Source organism: Ranitomeya imitator, chromosome 5 (assembly GCF_032444005.1).
Source record: "Ranitomeya imitator isolate aRanImi1 chromosome 5, aRanImi1.pri, whole genome shotgun sequence".
Lineage (NCBI taxonomy): Eukaryota > Metazoa > Chordata > Amphibia > Anura > Dendrobatidae > Ranitomeya > Ranitomeya imitator.
Window position 1 is genome coordinate 388757481 of NC_091286.1, and position 13644 is coordinate 388771124.

Sequence of the window (13644 nt, forward strand, 5' to 3'; positions counted from 1 at the left end):
CATCGCCAGACGCTGGGTTTTCTCCTTTTTGATACTCTGCCAGGCCTTCACTGCGGTGGTTTTCAGTTGCTGTTGGTTTGTGGGCCTTTCTGTCTGACGTTTAGTCTTTAACAAGTGAAATGCATGCTCAATTGGGTTGAGATCAGGTGACTGACTTGGCCATTCAAGAATATTCTACTTCTTTGCTTTAATAAACTCCTGGGTTGCTTTGGCTTTATGTTTTGGGTCATTATCCATCTGTAGTATGAAACGACGACTAATCAGTTTGGCTGCATTTGGCTGGATCTGAGCACACATTATATCTCTGAAGACCTCAGAATTCATTCGTCTGCTTCTGTCCTGTGTCACATCATCAATAAACACTATTGACCCAGTGCCACTGGCAGCCATGCATGCCCAAGCCATCACACTGCCTCTGCCGTGTTTTACAGATGATGTGGTATGCTTTGGTTCATGAGCTGTACCACGCATTCGCCAAACTTTTCTCTTTCCATCATTCTGGTAAAGGTTGATCTTGGTTTCATCTGTCAAAAGAATGTTCTTCCAGAACTGTGCTGGCTTTTTTAGATCTTTTTTTAGCAAAGTCCAGTCTAGCCTTTTTATTCTTGATGCTTATGAGTAGCTTGCACCGTGCAGTGAACCCTCTGTATTTACTGTCATGCAGTCTTCTCTTTATGGTAGATTTGGATATTGATATGCCTACCTCCTGGAGAGTGTTGTTCACTTGGTTGGCTGTTGTGAAGGGGTTTCTCTTCACCATGGCGATTATTCTGCGATCATCCACCACTGTTGTCTTCCGTGGGCACCCAGGTCTTTTTGCATTGATGAGTTCACCAGTGCATTCTTTCTTTCTCAGGATGTACCAAACTGTAGATTTTGCCACTCCTAATATTGTAGCAATTTCTCGGATGTTTTTTTTCTGTTTTCACAGCTTTAAGATGGCTTGTCTCACCTGCATGGAGAGTTCCTTTGACCGCATGTTTACTTCACAGCAAAACCTTCCAAATGAAAGCACCACAACTCAAATCAACTCCAGGCCTTTTATCTGCTTAATTGAGAATACATAACAAAGGGATTGTCCACACCTGTCCATGAAATAGCCTTGGAGTCAATTGTCCAATTACTTTTGGTCCCTTTAAAAACAGGGTGGCACATGTTAAGGAGCTGAAACTCTTAAACCCTTCATCAAATTTTAATGTGGATACCCTCAAATGAAAGCTGAAAGTCTTAACTTCAACAGAATCTGAATTGTTTTTTTTTTAAATTTATTGTGGTAATGTCTATAATCACAATTAGAAAAATGTTGTCTCTGTCCAAATATATATGGACTTAACTGTATATATCCAGTCCTGCGTGCTCACCAGTTACCCCGACATCGCCATTTCGCCTTTGTGGCTTCCTCAAAATAGGGGCATACAAGTGTGCTGCGTGTACGTTGTATTTATATCGCCGCCCACAGCTGATCTTGATGTCGGCGTACCCGGCTCGTAACTGCGCATGCGTCGATGACTGACTTCCATCATAAAAAGTGACTTCCTGTTCTCCGCGCTTGGAAAGCAAGCGTGAGACGCTCTGCGTTGCCATGTGAGCGGAACAGGAAGCACTGGGTCATCCACAACAGCGCATGCGCCCGCCAGGCACCGAGATTAATATAATAATAGCGAAAAATATTAAAAATACAAGGGACAATAGGCGGACTAATGGTAAAAGATACGCTAGATAAAAAATACTAATAAAATGCTAAATTATTCCCCAAACTAAAACTCAAAATAGTGTCACCTATCAATAGTGATTATGAATATGTGCCAACCGAAAAAGTGCATGTTAAATCTAATGGCAAAAACCACTGTTATACATGAATAAGGTTATACATAAATGTGCACTTATAACCATAATACACAGAACCACTTAATATATGATTAGGTAGTAAATATTAATATTAATCCTACCAAAATACATTACAAATATATAAGCAATATAATAATAATAATTACAGTGTGCAAAACTATTTTAATAGAGATAATAAATATATAAAAACATTTTTTTTCTTCTATACAAATCTTTTAACACTTAATATAGAATAACTAACACCGTGACACTGAATGTAAAACAAATGACACTGTGATGCAAAATTAATAAACCAGATGATACATAATCATAGTAAAAAATACATGTCCCATACACAGAAACCGGGGAATAAAATATCTCCTATACAATTCTTGGGATGTTCATGTAGAGAGAAGGTAACTCCAATTCTTCTTAGTGGACGAACTCAAATGAATCCAAAGGTCCTCTTCTCAATATAGACTACACCAAAAAACACCTCCCATGAACAAATCCTCCTGAAAATAGGGATAATGGTAATAAATTAGTAATAAAACAAATAACACACAACCAAAAATATTAAAACCAGGAAAATAGGTAGAAAGAAATTATGTACAAAAATATTACAATAGAGACCTCAATTTACAGAAATGCGTTGAAACCTAAACTCTCATTAAGGCCCTTTGGGGCCATAGTTCCCAATAGGTAGATCCACCTACTTTCTTTCTGAGCTAGAATTTTTCCAAGGTTGCCTCCTCTAGGACCCAAATGTACCTGATCTATGGCCTTAATCTTAAGTCCTGTGGGGTCACTATTGTGGTACAGTCTACCTAAACATTGTTACAACCTTCTTTATGGTAATGGTATTTCCTAATAGCAGTGTCATTTGTCAGAAAGGTAATAATCCAACCACACTGAAAAATATTTTCAGGAATGTATTGAAGAACAAGACAAAAGGTATCAATGTGTTGACATAGACTCCAATTCTCAGTGTGATCATGCATATGTAGAATGTACTGGAAAACAAATCTGATTCTTCTGGCCCATCAAACAACTTACATTATGTCACTGACACATCTGGGGTTGTTACACAGATCCAAGCATTGTTACCAGTTTTATAAGGGTACACAACTCCGCTGCCCCCACTACTAGGCCAGTTATTGGGGAACTCACAGTGAGAGTATGTTATATACACCTCCGAGTCCAATGCATGGAATATACATGTATATATATACCCCGGTCACTGCCAAATTTTTACAGGCTGATTGTACACCCATTACAGGTAGCATATGGCTTCAGGTGTGTGGTTTACAGAGCAAAAGGAATAGAGCCATTACATGTTATATATTTAATCTGGAAAGGTAGGCAGTGTTTATAAAATATATACGAAGATGATCCAAAATTTGAACAAAACAATACGATTTATACAATTACATGAAATAAAAAGGAATAACGAAATAAAATTACTAAACCTAATTGTCATAACTCTGGACTGGATGGTGCCGCCTCCATCCTGGTCAGGTCAGGGTTAATTTTAGTCCGCCTCTCTTTGGTTCTGGGTGGCTATTTAATGTTGGCAGTTCCTGGATTCTGTGTTGGTGATACTTCCGTATAATCGGCTTGTGTTTGCGGACCCAGGTTCTCGTCCGTAAACATTGTGCCTATGTGCTAGTGTGCCTTGCTGTGTATGACTCGGTTTTGTTCTCTGACTTCCATTTTTGCATTCGGCTTTGTACTGCTCTGTTTCTCCTGGTTCAGACCCCTTGGCTTGTCCCTGTTTACTCTTTGCCTTATCCCTAAGGTACTTCAGTCCCTCCTGGCTTTGACCCTTGGCTCTATTTGCCTATGTTTTCTGTACAGTGTCATTCCCTACACTCATGTGCTTTGGCTCCGCCCCCTGGTCACGTGACTGCTCTGTGCCAGGTCCTGTGCTCACTGCATTAGAGTAAGGTCCTTGAGTTCGGCGTGACTTGTTTCTGCACTCACTATGTTTATTCGTGCCCCCCTGATAGCGCCCCCTAGGCAGCACCAGTAACACCTTAGGTGTCATGACAGGACTCACTTGCATTATTTACTTGTATAGATTATTTTTTAATAAGTGCTGAAAAAAAATTTCATAAGTTAGTAGAAAAAAAATAGGTTTGTGTCATAATTTTCAGAGACTTGTAGCATTTGTATTTTTTCCATTGATGGAACTGTGTGGGGGCTTGTCTGTTGCCTGGCAAGCTGATAAAATTTTATTGATAACAATTTGGGGTACATTTCTGCATTTCAGTTGTTTTTTTTAATTGCATTTTGTAGGGAGGTGTGGCGACCAAAAAATCATGAGTTACTTAATTTTAGATTTTGATAAACCAGACTTTTATGAACTCAGCAATAACAATATGCTTATTTTTTAAAAATTTGTTGGATTGGAGAGAATGAAAGAGAAGTAAATGAGATAATTGGTATTTTTATAATTTGTATATATTTGTAATTATCTTTATCTCCTAATTTTTTCCTTTTATTTTTTTTTAGCCCCAACGGTATTTTATCTGTATTTGTCTGATCACTAATTCTATATATGGCAATACTATAGTATTGCAGTATATGGGATGAATTGTGGTCTCTAATTAAGCTCAGCCTATGAGAGTACCTAGATAGCAGCAGTGCATGGGCAACAGCTCCTTTCAAATGCTGCAGTCAGACAATGAGAGCGACATCTAAATGGTTAACAGCAGCTGTTGGCACTTAGCTCCCAATACTGGAATGGAATTAAACTGAAAGGGAATATACACAGATAAATTAATAGAAAAAACTTTTTGACAGTAAGGGCTCTTTCTCACTTGTGAGAAATACGTCCGAGTCTCGCAGGTTAAAACCCTGCTCTGGCGCCGGCACTCCAGAGCGGAGCGTGCGGCCGCACAACAATACATGGAGCCGCACGCTCCGCTCTGGAGTGCCGGCACCAGAGCAGGGTTTTAACCTGGGAGACTTAGATGTATTTCTCGCAAGTGAGAAGGAGCCCTAAGGGTGATCAATGACTGGAACAGGCTGCCATGAGAGGTGGTGCACTGGTGAGTTTTCCTTCAATTGAAGTCTTCAAACGGAGACTGGACAGACATCTGTCTGAGATGGTTTAGTAAATCCTGTGCTGCATTGAGCAAGGGGTTGGACACGATGAATCTTGAAGTACCTTCCAACTGTAACATTCTATGATTCTACTACTGCTGAAGACAGATGCTGGCTATGTAAAATGGCTGGCATCTACTTCTTGCGGAAGAAGCTCAGCTCTTGAGCCCGGAACCCACACATTGACCACAGTGCTGACATACATGTATGTAATTTTGGTTAAATGACCAGTTGAGAAAAGAAAGGAAGAAAAGGCTCAGGTGTGAAGACATTCTACTTCATATTTTTATTTTAAAACACTGGAAATGGAAAGAAACGGTAGCCCACCCATCACTAGTCAAGATGAATCATCCAGTGTTTACCTGAGCAGGCATTGAGACAAGACCAGGAAATAGAGATTAATAAGCATTTGAATAAGGAGTGGAGGGTGGTCAGTTAGGCAGGGCTCACATTGGGTAATAGCAATGCGCTGACAGCATCCGTTACACAGCGGCACTAACGCTATGTAATGGATGCGTTAGCGCACTCATTGACTGCCATTATGTAACGCATCGCTAATGCATGTCATAATCGGCATGCGTTAGCGATGTGCCGTCATTCTGTGATTGTCTGCAGCATTTCCGGGTCCGTCACCGATAGCGATCTTTAAAAGGCACTAGCATTGGTGCAGTCCGTTTAATACATGAATTGAACGGACAGCACCAACGCAATGTGAACCCAGCCTTAGTGTGTGTAGTACTGTTTTTATTTTTTTATAACCTAATCTAAGCTCTTTTTAACCCCTTAACGAGCAGAGGTATTTTTGTTTTTGCATTTTCTTTTTTGCTCCCCTTCTTCCCAGAGCCATAACTTTTTTATTTTCTTGTCAAAATGGCCATGTGAGGGCTTGTTTTTTGTGGGATAAGTTGTACGTTTGAACGACACCATTGGTTTAAACACATTGTGTACTGGAAAATGGGAAAAAAAATTCCAAGTGAGGCAAAACTAAAAAAAAAGCGCAATCCCACACTTGCTTTTTTTTTTTACCATGTTCACTGAATTCTAAAACTGACCTTCCATTATGATCCTCCAGGTCATTACGAGTTCACAGACACCAAACATGTCTAGGTTCTTCTTTATTTAAGTGCTGAAAAAAAAAACTAAATTTGTTAAAAAAATAAATAAAGGGCACCATTTTCCGATACCCGTCGTGTCTCCATTTTTCATGATTTGGGGCTAGGCGGAGGGTTTTTTTGCATGCCAAGCTGCCATTTTTAATGATACCATTGTGGTGCAGATTCGATTTTTTTGGATCGCCCATTATTGCATTTTAATGCAATGTTGCGGAGATCAAAAAAATGTAATTCTGGCGTTTTGACTTTTTTGTTGTTACGCCATTTAACAATCGGGTTCATTCTTTTCTTATATTGATAGATCGGGCTATTCTGAATGTGGCGATACCATATATGTGTATATTTGATTTTTTTTATTGTTTTATTTTGAATGGGGCGAAAGGGGGGGTGCTGTGAACTTTTATAATTTTTTATTTTTTTTATATTTTTAAAAACTTTTTTTTTACTTTTTGCATGCTTCAATAGTTTCCATAGGAGACTAGAAGCTGCAGTTGCCTGATTGACTCTGCTATATACAGGCGATGACTCCAAAGACATACTGATAGGGAATTTAGATTGTGAGCCCCATCGGGGACAGTGATGATAGTGTGTGCAAACTGTAAAGTGCTGCGGAATCTGTTATCGCTATATAAAAATAAAGATTATTATTATTATTATCAGATCGTATGTACAGTATGTAGCAGAAATGCTCATTTGCTATGAGCGCTGACCACCGGGCGTCGTTCCTAGCAATCCAGCTATGATGACCATGGAGGTCTGCTGGAGACCTCTGGTTGTCATCCTGACCCATCGGTGACCCTCGATCATGTGACGGGGTCACCGTAAGCGAGAGTTAAATGCCCCTGTCAGAGATTAACAGCGACATTTAACTAGTTAACAGCCGCAGGTGGATGGGCTGTTGTAGGCACATGTCAGCTATAAATTTCAGCTGTCATGTGCCCGGAAAGGTGCGTTCTCAGCACCGGAGCCCGCCTCAAGCAGGGGGAATCCAACATCGGCGTACTATTACACCCAATGTCGGAAAGGGATTAAAAAAATAATAATAATGTTCATCTCCTGGACAGCCCTTTAGATATTGGCTGGGGCAATATGAGGTGCTAAATCCTACCATCTGGCAATGGAAAGGTTAAATTGAGTTTTATTTTTTTAACAAAAAATGGGCTATTCTTACATACTTTTATTGCCTAACCATATGGTTCTAGGGGGATATATTTAGCTTGGCCTAAAACATGATAATTAAAACTTCCTGTGTTATAAATGAGTTTAGGAAACAGCATAAATATGTAGTTGGACATCTGTCACTGGGAAAAAGACAAAGGTGTAGACTACACATATTGTGTTACTTAACACACTATCTACAATGTTTAAAAATTACTTTCTTTTACATTTTGACACCTTCAGCACAACATTTGCAAACTCACTCTCTCATTGAGAAACACTAGTATTTGTAGACAGTGTTTATTAAGCTGTCTGGAAACAGTTACAAAATATGTTATCATTTCTGGCAACTCATAAAGCATAATTTTTACAGCTGAAGTATAAAGTATAAAAGTAAAAAGGGTGCTAGGGAAGGAGGAGGGGGACAGACAGAACTTTGCATTTTTTTTTTTTTTTTTTTAATCATAACGGGTTTAGCCAATCGTCTATTATCTGGAAAACATTTACTGTCCGTACTGTACTGTTTATTTAAAATTGTCTTGAGGTAAACTTAGAGAAAACTTGAGATTTGACCAACTTGACAAAGGTTTATTTTACCTATATAGAACCATATTTTCAAGCAACTTTTCAGAATACTGTGTCAATCTCTTTTCATTATTTGACGTGTCCTGTATTTTCCAAAATGTTCCCCTCTGCAGGTTCTGTCTCTGATTTGGAGTCCACTCAAAGCTGGAGGGCATAGACTAGACTAGCTGCTATCTATCCCATAAACAACACAACAGGCAGATAGGGATTTTTGCTCTTAATTCATTTTTTACTACACAGACATACAGTGGGTACGGAAAGTATTTGGACCCCTTTAAATTTTTCACTCTTGGTTTCATTGCAGCCATTTGGTAAATTCAAAAAAGTTAATTCTTTTCTCATTAATGTTCACTCTCCACACTCTCTAGACTGAAAAAAAAACAGAATTTATGGCAAATTTATTAAAAAAGAAAAACTGAAATATCACATGGTCATAAGAATTCAGCCTCTTTGCTCAGTACTAAGTACAAGCACCCTTTTGAGCTAGTACAGCCGTGAGTCTTCTTGGGAATGATGCAACAAGTTTTTCACACCTGGATTTGGGGATTCTCTGCCATTCTTCCTTGCGGATCCTCTCCAGTTCCGTCAGGTTGGATGGTGAACGTTGGTGGACAGCTATTTTCAGGTCTCTCCAGAGATGCTCAATTGGGTGTAGGTAAGGGCTCTGGCAGGGCCAGTCAAGAATGGTCACAGAGTTATTCTGAAGCCATTCCTTTGTTATTTTAGCTGTGTGCTTAGGGTCATTGTCTTGTTGGAAGTTGAACCTTTGGCCAAGTCTGAAGTCCAGAGTACTCTGAAAGAGGTTTTCATACAGGATATCTCTGTATTTGGTCGGATTCATGTTTCCTTCAATGATGACCAGTCGTCCTGTCCCTGCAGCTGAAAAACACCCCCTAGCATGATACTGCCACCACCTTGTTTCACTGTTGGGATTTTATTAGGCACATAATGAGCATTGCCTTGGTTTCTCCACACATACCCCTTAGAATTATCACCAAAAAGGTCTATCTTTGCCTCATCAGACTAGAGAATCTTATTTCTCATAGTCTGAGAATCCTTCATGTGTTTTTTTTAGCAAACGCTTTCATATGTCTTGCACTGAGGAGAGGCTTCTGTTGGGCCACTCTGCCATAAAGGCCCGACTAATGGAGGGCTGCAGTAATAGTTGACTTTGTGGAACTTTCACCCATCTCCCTACTGCATCTCTGGACCTCAGCCACAGTGATCTTGGGGTTCTTCTTTACCTCTCTCACCAAGGCTCTTCTCCCATGATTGCTCAGTTTGGCTGGACGGCCAGGTCTGGGAAGACTTCTGGTGATCCCAAACTTCTTCCATTCAAGGATTATGGAGGCCAATCTTCTCTTAGGAATCTTGAGTACTGCAGAAATTCTTTTGCAATTTTGGCTAGATCTGTGCCTTGCCACAATTCTGTCTCTGAGCTCCTTGGACAGTTCCTTTGACCTCATGATTCTCATTTGATCTGACATGCGCTGTGAGTTGTGAGGTCTTATATAGACAGGTGTGTGCCTTTCCTAATCACATCCTATTAGTTTAATTAACCCCTGACAGTATATCCCCCAGTGGCGAGCCTGCATCAAAGCCGGGACATGTCAGCTGTTTTGAACAGCTGACATGTGCCCGCAATAGGCGTGGGTGGAATTGCGGTGGCTCAGTGGTTAGCACTGCAGCCTTGCAGCGCTGGAGTCCATGGTTCAAATCCCACCAAGGACAACATCTGCAAGGAGTTTGTATGTTCTCCCCGTGTTTGCGTGGGTTTCCTCCGGGCACTCTGGTTTCCTCTCACATTTCAAAGACATACTGATAGGGAATTTAGATTGTGAGCCCCATTGGGGACATCATAATGTGTGCAAACTGTAAAGCGCTGCAGAATATGTTAGCGCTCTATAAAAATAAATGTTAAATTAAAATTAATTAATGCGCACACTGGTGGCCCGTCACATGATCGGGGGTCATTGGTGTGTCGGCATGACAACCAGAGGTCTCCTTGAGACCTCTATGTTTGTTGATGCTGGATTGCTGTGAGCGCCACCCTGTTGTCGGTGCTCATAGCAAGTGTGTATTTCTGCTTCATAGAGGCGATCTGAGCATCGCCTCTGTGTAGCAGAGCCGAACAAGTTCTGGCAGCTTTTAGCCTCCCATGGAGGCTTTTGAAGCATGTCAAAAGTTAAAAAAAATTAAAAAAAAGAAATATGAAAAAAATGATAAAAATATAAAAGTTCAAATCTCCCCCTTTCGCTCCATTCAAAATAAAACAATTAAAAAAAAATCAAACCTACAGATATTTGGTATTGCCGCATTCAGAATCGCCTGATCTATCAATAAAAACAGGATTAATCTGATTGCTAAATGGCGTAGCAATAAAAAAAGTAAAAACGCCAGAATTCCTTTTTTTGTTCGCCGCGACATTGCATTAAAATGCAATAACAGGCGATCAAAAGAATGTATCAGCACCAAAATGGTGCTTCATATGCCGGGAAGTCACTGCTAAATATGATGTACCTGAACATCATATGTCTGGAAGGGATTAAAAACAGTACTTGATAAAAGTATAAAATTTGTCCCAGCTAACGTATAAATTATGTCTTTTATGAGTTAATAGATTACCTGTCAGCAAATGATAATTATTCATAATACACATATAATTTTTTAATTTTTTTTAACCAAATGTTGGCTGTGACTTGGGGGTTTCAACTGTAATGTTCCCAGGGGCTGTCTACTAAAGGAAATTAAGAATATTCTTTGAGAAAGGATGAAGTGGGAACATTTTTCAAATTATTTATAGCAGCACTGAGCACTGGGAATCCCAGACATCATCATCTAATAATAGTTGTCCAACAGGCGTAGAGGGCACAGTTACAATACTTTATGAACAAATTGTCCAGTTGGAACTGGTTACAGCTCAAATATTGTTTACTTGTGGTTACCAAAATCACTTGTAGCAATTTGTGGCACTTAAGAGAATCTCAGCAAAGCAAATTCTCAGGAGAAAGCAAATCACTAGTTCTAGTTTATTTCTCTTACGAAGCATAATTAACCCTTGGTGTTGAAAAGAATGACTAATGAAAAATATGTTTTGGTTAAACATAGATTTCCATACAGGATACTGAAAATTAGAGATAATTATGTGGGAGAAACAAAAAACGAACTTCTAAAGGGTAAACTCACATGAACTGAACCTTTTATATTAATGATTCACCTTTTTGTGCTAAAGTTGACATGCTTGCAATTGCTTATGAAATCTGCTGTTTGTCAAGAACAATTACCATCATTGTTTTATTGTTCTTTTTTTTTTTTAGCAATTTACATACAATATTAAATAAATCTCTTAGATTAAGCGAGCCTGTTGTACTTACTTTGAAAATCTATGTCAGAAAGGGTGTATAATTTTGACATTAGGATGACCATTCTAATTGGAGATATTTGCTATTATTATTATTGCACCTGCTACATATTATGATATGATCTTGGAGATGGGAATATCCCTTTTATTGAGATGAAGTTTATTCAATCTCCATCCACTCATCCTGACTGACAGCTGCAGCTTGTAGAGAGCAGTGTGAGATCTCAGCAGCAGAAAGGACAGTGATGAGTCAGTGACAGTCAGGAGTGATGTACAGAGATTAGTTAAACACTCATAAAATACCATATAGTCGTTCTGACATGGATTGTCAAAGTAAATATATATTCCCTAAACTGGAATTGACAAAAAAGGAGTAAAAATTGCTGGATGAATCATCAACATTCTTAAATATGCAGACAATACAACATTGATAGTAACAAGCATAAATGGAAAGAAGGCCTTACTACGGAGTGTCAAGCTGGAAGGCTCGAACATAGGACTGCTACTCAACACATGAAAGACAAAGATTATGGCTACTTCCTAGAATGACCGGGACACAATTGAGATGGATGGTGACGAACTGGAAGTTGTAAAATACTTCACCCTACTTGGATCAATGAGCTCTCAAGATGCTGCGAGAACAACGGTAGTCAGTAAGAGAATAGCTATGGGCAAATCAACAATGAAGTCACCGGACAAGAGAGGAACATTTCACTAGCGATAAAAATATGGCTTGTACAGGTGCTTCTCACAAAATTAGAATATCATCAAAAAGTTAATTTGTTTCAGTTCTTCCACATAGCGGCGTACTCAGGAGAAATTAATTTACAGTTACACAGTCCACTTTTTCCTAATATCTTTGTGAAAGATAAAAAATTGGGGCTAACACAACATTTTCTTGGAAAAGCGTAATTTTTCATATTCACGTCCCAATGTTATACACATTTGTAAAGCTCCTGTGAGTCCAAACAAGTCACACCATCCCAAGATGAATTCATCGAGGGGTGAGCTTTACAAGATTGTTTCTTTTGTGGGGGTTATCAGGTGTTTCAATATCTTCAGGGACTTACAAAATAGGTATCAAGAATCAGTTGGAGCCAATATTAACTCCAAAAAGCGGTCATTCCCTTCTGTACTGTGCCATGTTCAGACAGTAGATTCTGATCACATGTGAGGTGTCAGCACATTGACTAGATATTGCTTAACAAATTTTTTAGTGCATTCTCTCATTAGAGTTTGTGAAAATGAAAAATTTGAGGATAAAATAACATTTTCGTTAAATGGATTACATTTTCATTTTTCATTCCACTTTACATTAAGGCACCACTCCAGCGTTTGTTTTTTTTGGTTTTGTTTTTTTTTCAGTGATGGAGTGGTGCTACTAATGTAAGTTTTCTGATCATAGTATTATACTCACCAGCCACTGTCTTCAGCTCTGGTCCTGTGCCGTCATCTTGTGACCGCAACTTCTGACTGTCCAGAAGACAAAGGTAGCAGTCGCAAACCCTCAATGTAAGTCTATGAGAGCCTCGTTTTGGCCTTGCTCTGGCTCTCAAAGACTTACATTAAGATGTGACTTATGGATGGCCCAGCAAACACTTGAGCGATCGGGCAGGTCAGAAAGTACTGGAGACCCCAAGAGCAGCGCCGATAAAAGATGAAGATGGCAGCTAAATGTGAGACTAAGTGCAGTGAACTTAGATTGGTGGGAACACTCCAGCGGTGACATTTAAAAAAATACTGAAATGGTGTGTTAATTCTTATGAGGCATCTAAAAGTTTAGCAAACTTCTTGAATGCAGTTTTGAATATTTTGAAGGGTGCAATTTTTTAACCTTTTCGGGGGTTTCTGAATATAGGCCATTTAAAAATCACTTCTAAACTTAATAAGTCTGTACAAAATTAGACTTTGTAAATATTGTTAAAAAAGGAAAAAACTACTATACTTTTAACCCTTCTAACAAATTAAAGGGTCTTTAAAAAAAGATGCTAAAGTAAGCTTGACATATGGAAAATGTTATTTATTAACTAGTTTGTGTGATCATATCGCAACCTCTTATAGGGGACAAAGTTTGTAAACTGAAACTTTGCAATATTTTCATAAATAAACACAATTTTTATCTACCTAAATTCAACACTATCATGAACTGCCATGTGTCGTGAAAAACCGTCACTGGGATATGTAACAGCATTCCAAAGTTACCATATAAAGTGACACATGGCCCAATATCAACATGGGTTTATGAGGTAAGTGGGTTAAGAGCTGGCTCAGGGATAGGAAACAAAGGGTGGTTATTAATGGAGCACACTGGGTCACAGTTAGCAGTGGGGTACCGGATGGGTCAGTATTGGGCCCTCTTCTTTTTAACATATTTATTAATGACCTTGTAGGGGGCATACAGAGTAGTAATTCAATATTTGCAGATGACACTAAACTCTGCAATGTAATCAATTTAGAGGAGGACAATTTTATATTATAGGAGCATTTATGTAA